This window comes from Oreochromis niloticus, linkage group LG9 (genome assembly GCF_001858045.2).
Source record: "Oreochromis niloticus isolate F11D_XX linkage group LG9, O_niloticus_UMD_NMBU, whole genome shotgun sequence".
NCBI classification, from domain to species: Eukaryota; Metazoa; Chordata; class Actinopteri; order Cichliformes; family Cichlidae; genus Oreochromis; species Oreochromis niloticus.
Genome location: NC_031974.2, coordinates 1,375,977 through 1,387,065, shown reverse-complemented (window position 1 = coordinate 1,387,065; position 11,089 = coordinate 1,375,977). Strand labels below are relative to the sequence as shown.

The 11,089-nt window shown below is 42.7% G+C and overlaps 1 long non-coding RNA gene across 1 annotated transcript; it reads left to right on the top strand.

Moving 5' to 3' along the window:
* Positions 1-5,424: 5,424 nt before the first annotated feature.
* Positions 5,425-11,089, top strand: LOC102075510 (uncharacterized). Its single transcript, XR_001223070.2, has 2 exons — positions 5,425-5,963; positions 9,790-11,089. It is a non-coding gene; the product is annotated as an uncharacterized LOC102075510 (long non-coding RNA).

Sequence of the window (11,089 nt, the reverse complement as noted above, 5' to 3'; positions counted from 1 at the left end):
ACGGGTGTAAAGCAATGAACTTAGAAGAGAGAAACAAACTAAAGTATCGATCATACACCACTACCAACGTTTGGATCGATATCTGCATCGATCTGCCCACCCTTGTCTCCTGGATCGTAGCTGAGATCAGCGTGAACCACGTGGGTCTCTGCTCCCTGATCTGTTTCCTGTGTTTGGAAAGAGTTCCAGCTTCATCACGGAGTTTCTCTCGGTTTGTGGGCTCATCTAAAGGTAAGCACCGAGCTAACTTTACTGTGAGTTCAGTTCATGTTGAGTTTAGCTCCTGAATGAGGTCTTCTGCTGCTCTCCTCGGTGTCTGTTCACAGTTTATTGTCAACACGTTGAGAGAAGAGTGAGAGAGTGTTTGGAGAAAAACACCAACTAATCATTAGCTCAGCACGCTGGGAGAAGTTGAGCGTCTGCTCGCAGAAAGTTGGAGCAGAAAAGTCTTTTCATTGTCCCTGCAGCTGTTTTTCTGCCTGCACCAAACCTCTACAGCCTCATTTCTATTTGAAGTGATAACAGGAAATCAGAGCGATCTGCTGCAGTATCAGGGTCACAATAAACTTTATTGTCCAGCTGCTGTGGATGAACACATTGTTTTTGTAGATCTGGGGTTTATAATAGCAGCAATATTAATGAGACAAGGACACCTCTATCTTAACATAGTGAGTCCCTTTATTGCCAGGCCACAACACAAAACACCTCACCAGCTCAGGTATTTCTGTGTATCTTGAGAAATAGTCCACTACAACCAAATACTGGCTGTTACTCCAGTCAAAAAGATTTTGCAGTAGAGTTGGACCTGTTTTATTGTTTCATATCTGTCTTGCTGCTGTCTTATTTGTTGTGGTCTGTCCTCTGTTTTAGGAAGGCCTGATGTGCATACAAGTCCATTTTATCTCTTAATGTCTTGTTAGAAACCGCTCTTTCTGGCGCTCTGGGCAGCACGTCTGCAGTTGCTGTGTGTATGCCTGGGACATGTGAGATGGTGAAAGAGAACCTCATTAATCTTATTCTCAGTCTTTGTACTCGTGGCAGTAGTTCATCTAAGTTCTTGGAGACTAAAAGTAGTTCTAAAGGCTGGTGATCTGTCGCAACATGAAACTTGATGCTGATGAGAAAATCACTCGCACGCCCAGGTTATGGCTAATAGGGCTGCCAAAAATGATTATTTTGATAGTCGACTAGTCACTGATTATTTTTGTGATAATCACATCAATAATCACATCATGCATCCATTGGACCGAAAATGAACCGCTTATTGCACCAGCATGCATCTGCCAGGTCTCTCTTGGAAATGAGATTTTAAATCTCAATGAGATTTTTACCTGAATAAATAAAGGACTAATAAATATAACTATCATTAGCTTATAGTGTTTAAGGTATGTGCTAACCAAAAATAAAGACAAGATGACAGTTTATTAAACTTTTAATGAAATTTGCAGATTGCCTCTGTGGAATTCAAAAAACTCAGCCGCCTGCTTCTTGCTATCTAAATATAACAGGACACCGGAGTAAATTCTACCATCTCACACTTCTGTTTAACCAGTTTTCTGTTTGACGTTTATTCAGCTGTGTAAAAACTATAACTTTAATCTCAGCCAAACCGATTTACCAAACAGTAACATTTTTAAGGTATCCAAGTGACTTATCATGTTAAACCTGAGTAGCGAAAGACCGCTGGGAGTTTGAAAACGATTTGCCGGCGGTAGTTCGCTGTTCTCGCCGGCTCTAGTGAGCCAGCTAGCTATTGAGCTGGTGGGTAACAGACGTCTCCGAAAACGTCGGAGCACTTTTGCAAATATGTGATGTCTTGATAAATCGAGCAGATATTTGAAGTTTACACCGCTACATTCTCACCTGAAAATATCTGAAAACTTTATTTTGTGACACAGAAAGAATAATAAAAGTAATATTAAAACTAAGTAGCTGCCGCCATTGTTGAAAACTGGAATTGGCTGAGCCGCGCTATGAATTCTGGGATAGATTAGTCACGAAGAATACACCTGACCCATCCTTCAAATCTGGGGAAATGAAGGACGCATTTGTCGACTGCATTTGGAGAAGTCTTCTAGTTTGGACAGCCTTTGTCGCATCGCTGTAACGCTATGATACCAGAAACTGCTCCTTCTTCTTCTTTGGCATTTAATGGCTGCTGGGATCCTTGTAGATGCAGTGCTGTCATCTTCTGTTTCAGTCTGTTAGTACACTCTTAAATCCTACTACTTATTCCTGCGTCTTTCAGGATCTTACAAAGCTTCAAACGACGCGCCAACTATTAAATTAGTCGTCGGCAAATTTAATAGTCGAAGTAATCGTGACTAGTCGACTAATCGTGGCAGCCCTAATGGCTAATGCTTCCTTCTCTATTTGAGTATATCTTTGTTGTGTGGGGGTTGATGCTTTTGAAGTGAAGGTCACTACCTTGGTTGTGTCATCCTCTTGTTTCTGAAGTAGCACTGCTCCCAATCCATAGGAGGATGCTTAAGGCTGATACTGTTGTTTGTGCTTTGGGACTGTAGAGTGCCAGGTACTCAGTTCTGACTTAATGCTGTCAAACACTGTTTGTTGAGCCTCACTCCAACAGCACGTTTTTGCTACCGAGTAGTTCTCTCAATAGCTGTGTTTTTTCTGCTTGGTGGGGAAACATTGCCTTGATGATTAACCATTCTCAGGAATTGTCTCGTTTCACTTACATCGGTGGGTGCCTCCATGTTGCTGACCATGTTCACTTTTTCTGGGTCTGCTTTGACTCCTGTACTGTCAATGATCTGTCCAAGCAACTTGATTAAGGTTTTTGCAAAGTCGCATTTCTCACTTTTCAATATCACACCTGCTTTTGTGAGCCACACACGGACTGCGACTAGTCTCTTGTCGTGCTGGGCCTGTGTGTCAGCGTAAACCAAAATGTCATCCATTTGGCAGACAACTTCGTCCAGCCCCTCCAAGACCTGAGACATTCGTTTTTGAAAATGCTCAGGAGCTGAAGATATGCTGAAACAGAGTCTATTGAAACAATACCTTCCGAATGGTGTGATGAAGGTTGTGAAAAGAGCTAACTGCTTGGACAAAGGTATTTTCCATAATTCTGAGTTAGCATCGAGTCTTGAGAACAACTTTGCGCCCTCTAGCTGTCCTAGGGTGTGCTCAACTGATGGCAACATCTGTCTTTCTGTTTTCACAGAATTGTTCCGTTTGGTCAAGTCAATAAACACACGCACTTCTTCTCTGTTTGGTTTGGGTACTGGAAAGATTCCTGCGCAGCAGTCAGTAGACTGCTCTACTCTGGAGATTACCCCTAACTCTTCCATACAAGCTAGCTCCTTTTTGACTTTAGGCAATAGGGAAGTGGGACCCTTCTTGAGGTCGACAGGTAAATGGCTTGGCATCTGCTTTAAGCTCAATTTTGTATTCCCCCTCCGTTTGTCCTAAACAGCTAAATAGTTTCCGAAACTGCCGCTTTACCGCCTCAGCTGAAGTGAGTGACACTGCTTCTACTCTGTCCACTAACCCAAGCTCTACACTTGCTGGGCAGCTAAGTAACTCTTGTGTCAGGTCTGCTACTACATACACAGTATTGTAGTATTGTAGTGTTGCCTGGAGTACTCAGGTTAGCTGTAAATTTCTCTGTAACTGCTAACTTCTTTTTTTGTAACTTTGTGTCAATTTTGAGCCAACAGTCTATATAGTTAACTTTTTTTTAGTCATCCATGCATCCTCAGTTCTATCACGTGCTACTGTGCTACTTCCCTCTCTTCAATGTCACCACCTGCTGCCCATATTTCTCCCACTACCCCCGACCTGCACTCTCTTACATAGTGACCTTTCTTTTTACACTGATTGCAGACTACCTCTTTGGCTGGGCACAGGTTTTTGCTGTGAGGTGTCGTCTTTCCACATCGATTGCATTGCCTTGTGTCATGTTTCACGTTCCTCTCTGTGTTTTGTGGCACGGTCTTTTTTGGTTTGAAATGTTTTATATTTGCTAATGATGTCCACGTTACAAGGATTCTCCTGCTTGAAGTTGTTTTTAAGAAGATCCTGCTGCTTCTTAACAAGCTCACTTTGGGGAATCCCTATCACTGCTTTTTCTAACATGAGCTCTGCATCCACTTGCAGTTCCTCCGAGAGCCTCTTGTCTCTCATTCCGACAACGAGTCTGTCAATTATCATTTCACTGTACAGCGCCCCGTAGTCACAATACTCCGCCAAGGCATATAGGGATGTAATAAACCGATCTGCCGTCTCTCCCACTTCTTGCTGCCTTCGGTTGAATTTTTCACGTTAAAAGATAATGTTTCTTCTGACTACAAAGTGTGCCTTAAGTTTGTTTTTGAGAGTGTGGTACTCACTCGCCTCCTTTTCGGTCAGGTTCATTGAAGTAATCATGTCTTCAGCTTCATAGCCCATTGAATACATCAGAGAACCAGGGCTGGTCATTATTCTAACTCACCCTGGTGTGTGATGCTATGCAGCTGTCCTCATAGAAGCTGATGTCACAGGACGTCACAGCATCTCTATAATAATCCAAACTGTTGGTAACAATCCTGAAAACCTCCCAGTCGGTGCAGTCCAGACACACCTGCAGATTCTCCACAGCCTCATCAGTCCACTGCTTCAGTGTCTTCACAAAAGCTTTAGAGAGTTTCAGTTTGTGCCTGTTTGCAGGGATCAAGTGAACCATGACATGGTCTGAGAATCCTGATGCAGTGTGAGATGATGACCTTCTTACTATCAGCTCACCTTTTGTTTTGAGTTTGAGTTTTTTTATCCAGTTTGTTTAATAAAATCTATGAGGTTCAAATGAAGCACCAAACTACAGTTACTCAGTCAGTGGAGGTTCAGTAGTGCAGTTTTTCACCACTGTTGTTAACTGGAGGCTGACACACTAACTGAAGACATTTAGTTTGAGTGGATTTGAGCTTTCCATCTCAGCTTCTTTTTGTCAAGGATGAAATTCATATAAATATATTTTGTGTTCCAGCTGATCATCAGGAGGAGACGAGCCATTTAGACTCAGCTCAGCCACTACAGAGGAAACAATGACTTCAACTCAAAAGGCGAGCAAAAATATCACTGTTATTGAACCTGTGTGCACGTTACAACTCTCATTGTAGCACATCATCGTAATGTGATAATATCACCAGAAGGTGGTGGTAACACACCTACAATGTGTTTGTTGACATCTTTGACAACTTTGATTCCACTAATGGAGGGAGTTTCAGTTTGTTCCACGACTGCATTTCACTCACTGCCTCTGTTTGTATCTCTGTCACTGCAGGACCAACATGGAGCGAGAAGTCAGCGCTCTCAGGAGGCCGACAAACCTCACAGAAGAAAGGGAGAGAAAAAATACAGCTGTGATGAGTGTGGAAAGGATTTTGCTTGTTCTGAACACTTAAAAACACACCAACTCATCCACAGTGGAGTTAAAGTGTACAACTGACTTGTGTGGAAAATCTTTTACCCAGACTGGACACTTAAAAACACACCAACTCGTTCACAGTGGAGTTAAAGCTTACAACTGTGACTTGTGTGGAAAATCTTTTCCTCGTGCTGGAAGCCTGAAAAGACACCAAGTCATCCACAGTGGAGTTAAACCGTTCAGGTGTGATCAGTGTGGTAAAACTTTTGCTCACAGTAGCCAGTTACAGTGTCATCAAGTTACCCACTCTGGAATTAAGCTGTACAGCTGTGACATTTGTGGAAAAACTTTCAGTTGTGTAGAGAGCCGAAATAGACACCTACGGATTCACACTGGACATAATGTTTGCTTCTGTGATCAGTGTGGCAAAGTGTTTACATCAGATGCAAAGTTACAAGACCACATGTTTACCCACACTGAGGAGAGACCTTATAAATGTGACCTGTGTGATAAGACTTTTAAAGCTCCACGTTACCTGAAAAAACACCAAGAGATCCACTCCAGGAAGAAACTCTACAGGTGCAGTTACTGTGAGGTATGTATTTATATTTTTATCTTCTTATTTAAGGCTGACTGTTTGGATCAACTCTGCTCATTAAATTATGTTCGCATGTTAGTAATTCTACTGGACTGAATGGCATCTACTAGAATTTTGAAAAAGTCAGTAAAGAACATAATAAGTCATCAAACTAAAAACAATGATTACTGTAACTTTGTATCCACATTTGAGGATTTACAGTTGCACTTGTTCTGATTCATTATTGAAATTATTTGTAACTTTCAAATCTCAACGTGACATAAAAACTTTATGCACAGCACGGGTGTCCAAACCTTTTGTAAAGAGGGCCAAATTTTATAAAATGAAGATGCACAGGGGCCAGTGGTTCCTTTTGACATTTTTTTCATAACAATGTTACATGTAAAGACAGGGTGGGCCATTTATATGGATACACCATGATAACATGGGAATGGTTGGTGATATTAAAGTCCTGTTTGTGGCACATTAGTATATGTGAGGGGGAAAACTCCTCAAGATGGGTGGTGACCATGGTGGCCATTTAGAAGTCAGACATCTTGGATACAACTTTTGTTTTTGTTTTGGGTTTTTTTTGGTTTTTTTTGTCTGTCCCATTTGGTTCTTTAGCCGTCAGAATTGTTGTCTGAAGACCAACAAGGATACCAAATGGATTTATTTTGCCAAATGGATCATCATGGCATTGCCGTATTGGTCCATTTGATCAAACTTTGTTGTTATTATTTATTTTATTTTCAGTTGTTACAGATGGGACAGACATGACGGGGGGATAGGAAAGGGAGAAAGAAAGATGAAGGAAAAGAAAAACAGAAGGGAAAAGGGACAGTGAGAAAGGGCACTTACAAAGACAAAGAGAAAGAAAAAAAAATCTCCTGGATCACCTGTTGAGAGAAAAAGAAGAGAAGACAAGCAAAAAAAACCAAACAAAAACAAAGCAACATACTAAACACAACACCATCACGTTAATCTAGCTGAGTGTGAACAGCAGTAAATACTAAATATTGAATGTTGTTGTGCAGCACGCAGGACAGACAGCGCACAATGTGCTTTGAAGTAGCAGCTAAGAAAGGTGTAGTTTATGTCTACGAACAGTGAACACCCGTGTGCACACCTGTGTGGATCAACGCGCTTGTATTCAAAAGGTTCCCCCATGTAACGGTCTGCTAGAGGGTGTGGAGGCCCATAGCCCCGTCCCCCAGGACATGAAGCAGGCATGGAGGAGATCCAGGCTCCAGACATCCAGAGGACCCAGAGTGCGAGAGCCCAAGGAGGACCACCGGAGGGGCATCCGTGCCACCTTCCTGGGAAGGGCTGAGGAGATCCCCAGACGAGGGGGTTACCCAGTAGCCACGGAGCAGAAGCCAGAGGGGGCTGCACCGGCATGCCCGCCGGCTCTGCCAGCAGCCAGCTGTGCCAGAGTGAACCGAGTTGCAGGCCCCGAGGCCGGAGGCCCGAGGGCCCCCTTTGCCCCGGAAGAGGCCTGACCGAGCGACAGGCACCAGGCCCCGCCAAGTAGCCACCGGGAGTGAGCTGGTGCATACCTGAGCGCCCAGCCCTGGACACAAAGAACCACCAATGCACCAACCCCTGAGGGCATCAGTTACCAGCAGGGAGTGTGGTGAGGGGAGATAGGCCTCCACACTTGGAGGGCCTGGGAGTACCCAGGGAGGTGGAGTCTAAGACCCGACCTGACATATAGACACAGACAAACAGGCACACACAGACATAAACATGCTTTCCCACCCTCATGCACACATATACAAACACTCAGCACTCACCCAACGTAGGGACAGACATACATAGACATGTACACACAATCATACTCCCCAAACATACTCAACTTTTCTTTTTTCAATTGGAAGAGGGCCATGTGACACATCAAACCCATTGGTAATGTCACAAGAAAAACAATGGTGTGCTTAGTGTTTCATAAATAACTCATGAAAGAATAAAGATTCTTTCATGAGTTATTTACAAGTTTCTGATCACTTATAAAATGTGTTCAATGTGCTGCCCATTGTGTTTGTCAATGCAACCCTCTTCTCCCACTCCTCACACACTGATAGCAACACCGCAGGAGAAATGCCAGCACAGGCATCCAGTATCCGTAGTTTCAGGTGCTGCACATCTCGTATCTTCACACTATAGACAATTGCCTTCAGATGACCCCAAAGATAAAAGTCTAAGGGGGTCAGATCGGGAGACCTTGGGGGCCGTTCAACTGGCCCACAATGACCAATCCACTTTCCAGGAAACTGTTCATCTAGGAATGCTCGGACTTGGCACCCATAATGTGGTGGTGCAACATCTTGCTGGACAAACTCGGGGAACGTGCCAGCTTCAGTGCATGAAGAGGGAAACACATCATCATGTAGCAATTTCAAATATCCAGTGGCCTTGAGGTTTCAATTGATGAAGAATGGAGCCACTATCGTTGTACCCCATATACCACACCAAACCATCACTTTTGTTGTTCCAACAGTCTTGGAGGGATCCATCCAATGTGGGTTAGTGTCAGACCAATAGCGGTGGTTTTGTTTGTTAACTTCACCATTCACATAAAAGTTTGCCTCATCACTGAACAAAATCTTCTGCGTGAACTGAGGGTCCTGTTCCAATTTTTGTTTTGCCCATTCTGCAAATTCTGTGCACCGATCTGGGTCATCCTCGTTGAGATGCTGCAGTAGCTGGAGTTTGTAAGGGTGCCATTTGTGAGTAGCTAATATCCGCCGAAGGGATGTTCGATTAATGCCACTCTCCAGTGACATGCGGTGAGTGCTACGCTGTGGGCTCTTGCTGAATGAAGCTAGGACAGCCACTGATGTTTCTTCATTAGTGACAGTTTTATTGGGTCCACATTTTGGCAAATCCAACACTGAACCAGTTTCACGAAACTTAGCAAGCAGTTTGCTGACTGTAGCATGGGAGATGGGTGGTCTCGTAGGGTGTCTTGCATTGAAATCTGCTGCAATGACCCGGTTACTGCGTTCACCAGATATCAACACAATTTCGATCCGCTCCTCACGTGTTAACCTCTTCAACATGTCAATGGCTGTGAACAAAGAGAAACTTGTAAATAACTCATGAAAGAATAAAGTTACATTGAAACCAAGCACGCCATTGTTTGATATGTCACATGGCCCTCTTCCTATTGAAAAACAAAAGTTGTATCCAACATGCAGGCAGCCTCATCATTGGTCCGCTGTGTTCAAGGATTCCACAGCGGCCAATGGTGTGTGTGTGTGTGCGTGTGTGCGTGCGTGCGTGCGTGCGTGCGTGCGTGCGTGCGTGCGTGCGTGTGTGTGGGGGGGGGACTGGCACACTCTGATCTGCATAAAGTTGGGCGGGCATGGGTCCCTGGCCAGCCAATCAACTGTGAGTCCTGGCACGCTTGAATTTCCATAGAGGAAGGCGGGGCCACATGAGGCCAGGGGCCGTCAGAGATTACATTGCCCTGCCCGTTGGTTATTGGACAGGCGATTGTTGGTTGGAAAATTTTTACTGGGTATTCTAAGAATCTTGGAAAGAAAAGCGTCTGCACTTCTTGAAGGTGTTTCACCTCTCATCCGAGAAGCTTCTTCAATACTAAGAGCAATTAGGTCGATTCACAAGGCCCAGATTTAATTTAATTCAATTTTGACTTTGAAAGAAATATTATAATTATGATCATTTAGCTTGGACATATATACTGTAGAGAAAACCCTCTATACCTTGTAAAATAAATATTTTAATTTCCAAATAAAGAACAGATCTCAACACTGCAACGTTCAGGATAAAAATGTTGAAGGAATTCCCTGACTTACACTGTCTTTGTGTCTGTGTTTAGAAGCAGAGCGACACAGATGGATCCAGTTCTCAACCCTGTCGTCACTGTGGTGGTGGGAAAGAGTTTCGCTGTGACCTTTGTGGAAATACTTTTAATCAGCAACGAAACCTAAAAATGCATCAACGCAGACACACTGGAGACAAAATGAACTACTGCAAAGAATGTGGGAAAGGATTCCCCACACCAAGTGATTTAAAAAAACACGAAATCTTCCACAGTGGTGTTAAAAAGCACATTTGTGACCAGTGTGGGTCATCCTTCACCACTGCAGGTGAGGTTAAAAGTCATAAACGCGTCCACACAAGAGAGAAACCATACAAGTGCAAACACTGTGACAGAAGCTTTTCACAACCAGGAACTCGTAACAAACATGAAAACAGACACATTGAAGGGAACTGCAGCTGTGACCAGTGTGACAAGAGTTTTAAGAATCTCACTACATACTCCGAACACAAACGATCCCACGCTGTAAATAAACTGTTTCACTGTTACCAGTGTGCAAAAACATTCACTTCATTGTCTGCTCTGTGCAAACATCAGCGTGATCATGAAATCATTCCCATAAATGGATCACAATGAATCTGCAGAGACAGAAAGATCCTCTTCTGGTTTTAGGGTCAGACTTAAAAACCTTGAGATCAGGCTCCACAGAGTTCAGATGGAATTTCCTATAAAGAGTGTCAGCTGATGTCAGACTTGGATCTGATGGCGAAGCTCTGATTTCTGGACCTGCAGTGAATAATCACTGAATGTTTAATTTGTCAAGTTGTTAGTATAGATATGCACATCAATTTTCTGTCTTTTAATTTTTCTTAATGAGATAAGATAACCTTTATTAGTCCCACGCGTGGGAAATTTTATTGCTCTAAAATGTTATCCCTGTTACATTCAAATATTTCAAATTTTCCTTCAGGAAACAATAGTGTTTAGTAGTAGTACTTGTAATATAATTCTATAGAAATATCTTTTATGTCCAGTTACTATTACAGCAAAAGTTCGAACTTCATGTTTAAAGAAGAACACTCCAATAATCTAATAAGTTGTTCAATATTTTTCTAGTTTCATATTTTCATTGTTTTTGAAGTCTTTATTTCTATTTTACTTTTTAAAATTCTGTTTGAATCTGAATTGGCTTTGGCTGCATTTCAACGCAATCATTTATAAAGAAATTTATACCACAAGGTGGAGCAGTGAGTCTATTCATGCTTTATTTAATCAAGCAAAGAACACATTCATATATATAGTGTTGGTCTGCAGAGGGTAAAGCATTTTTAGAAAATTTGGATAAAGCATCAAAGAA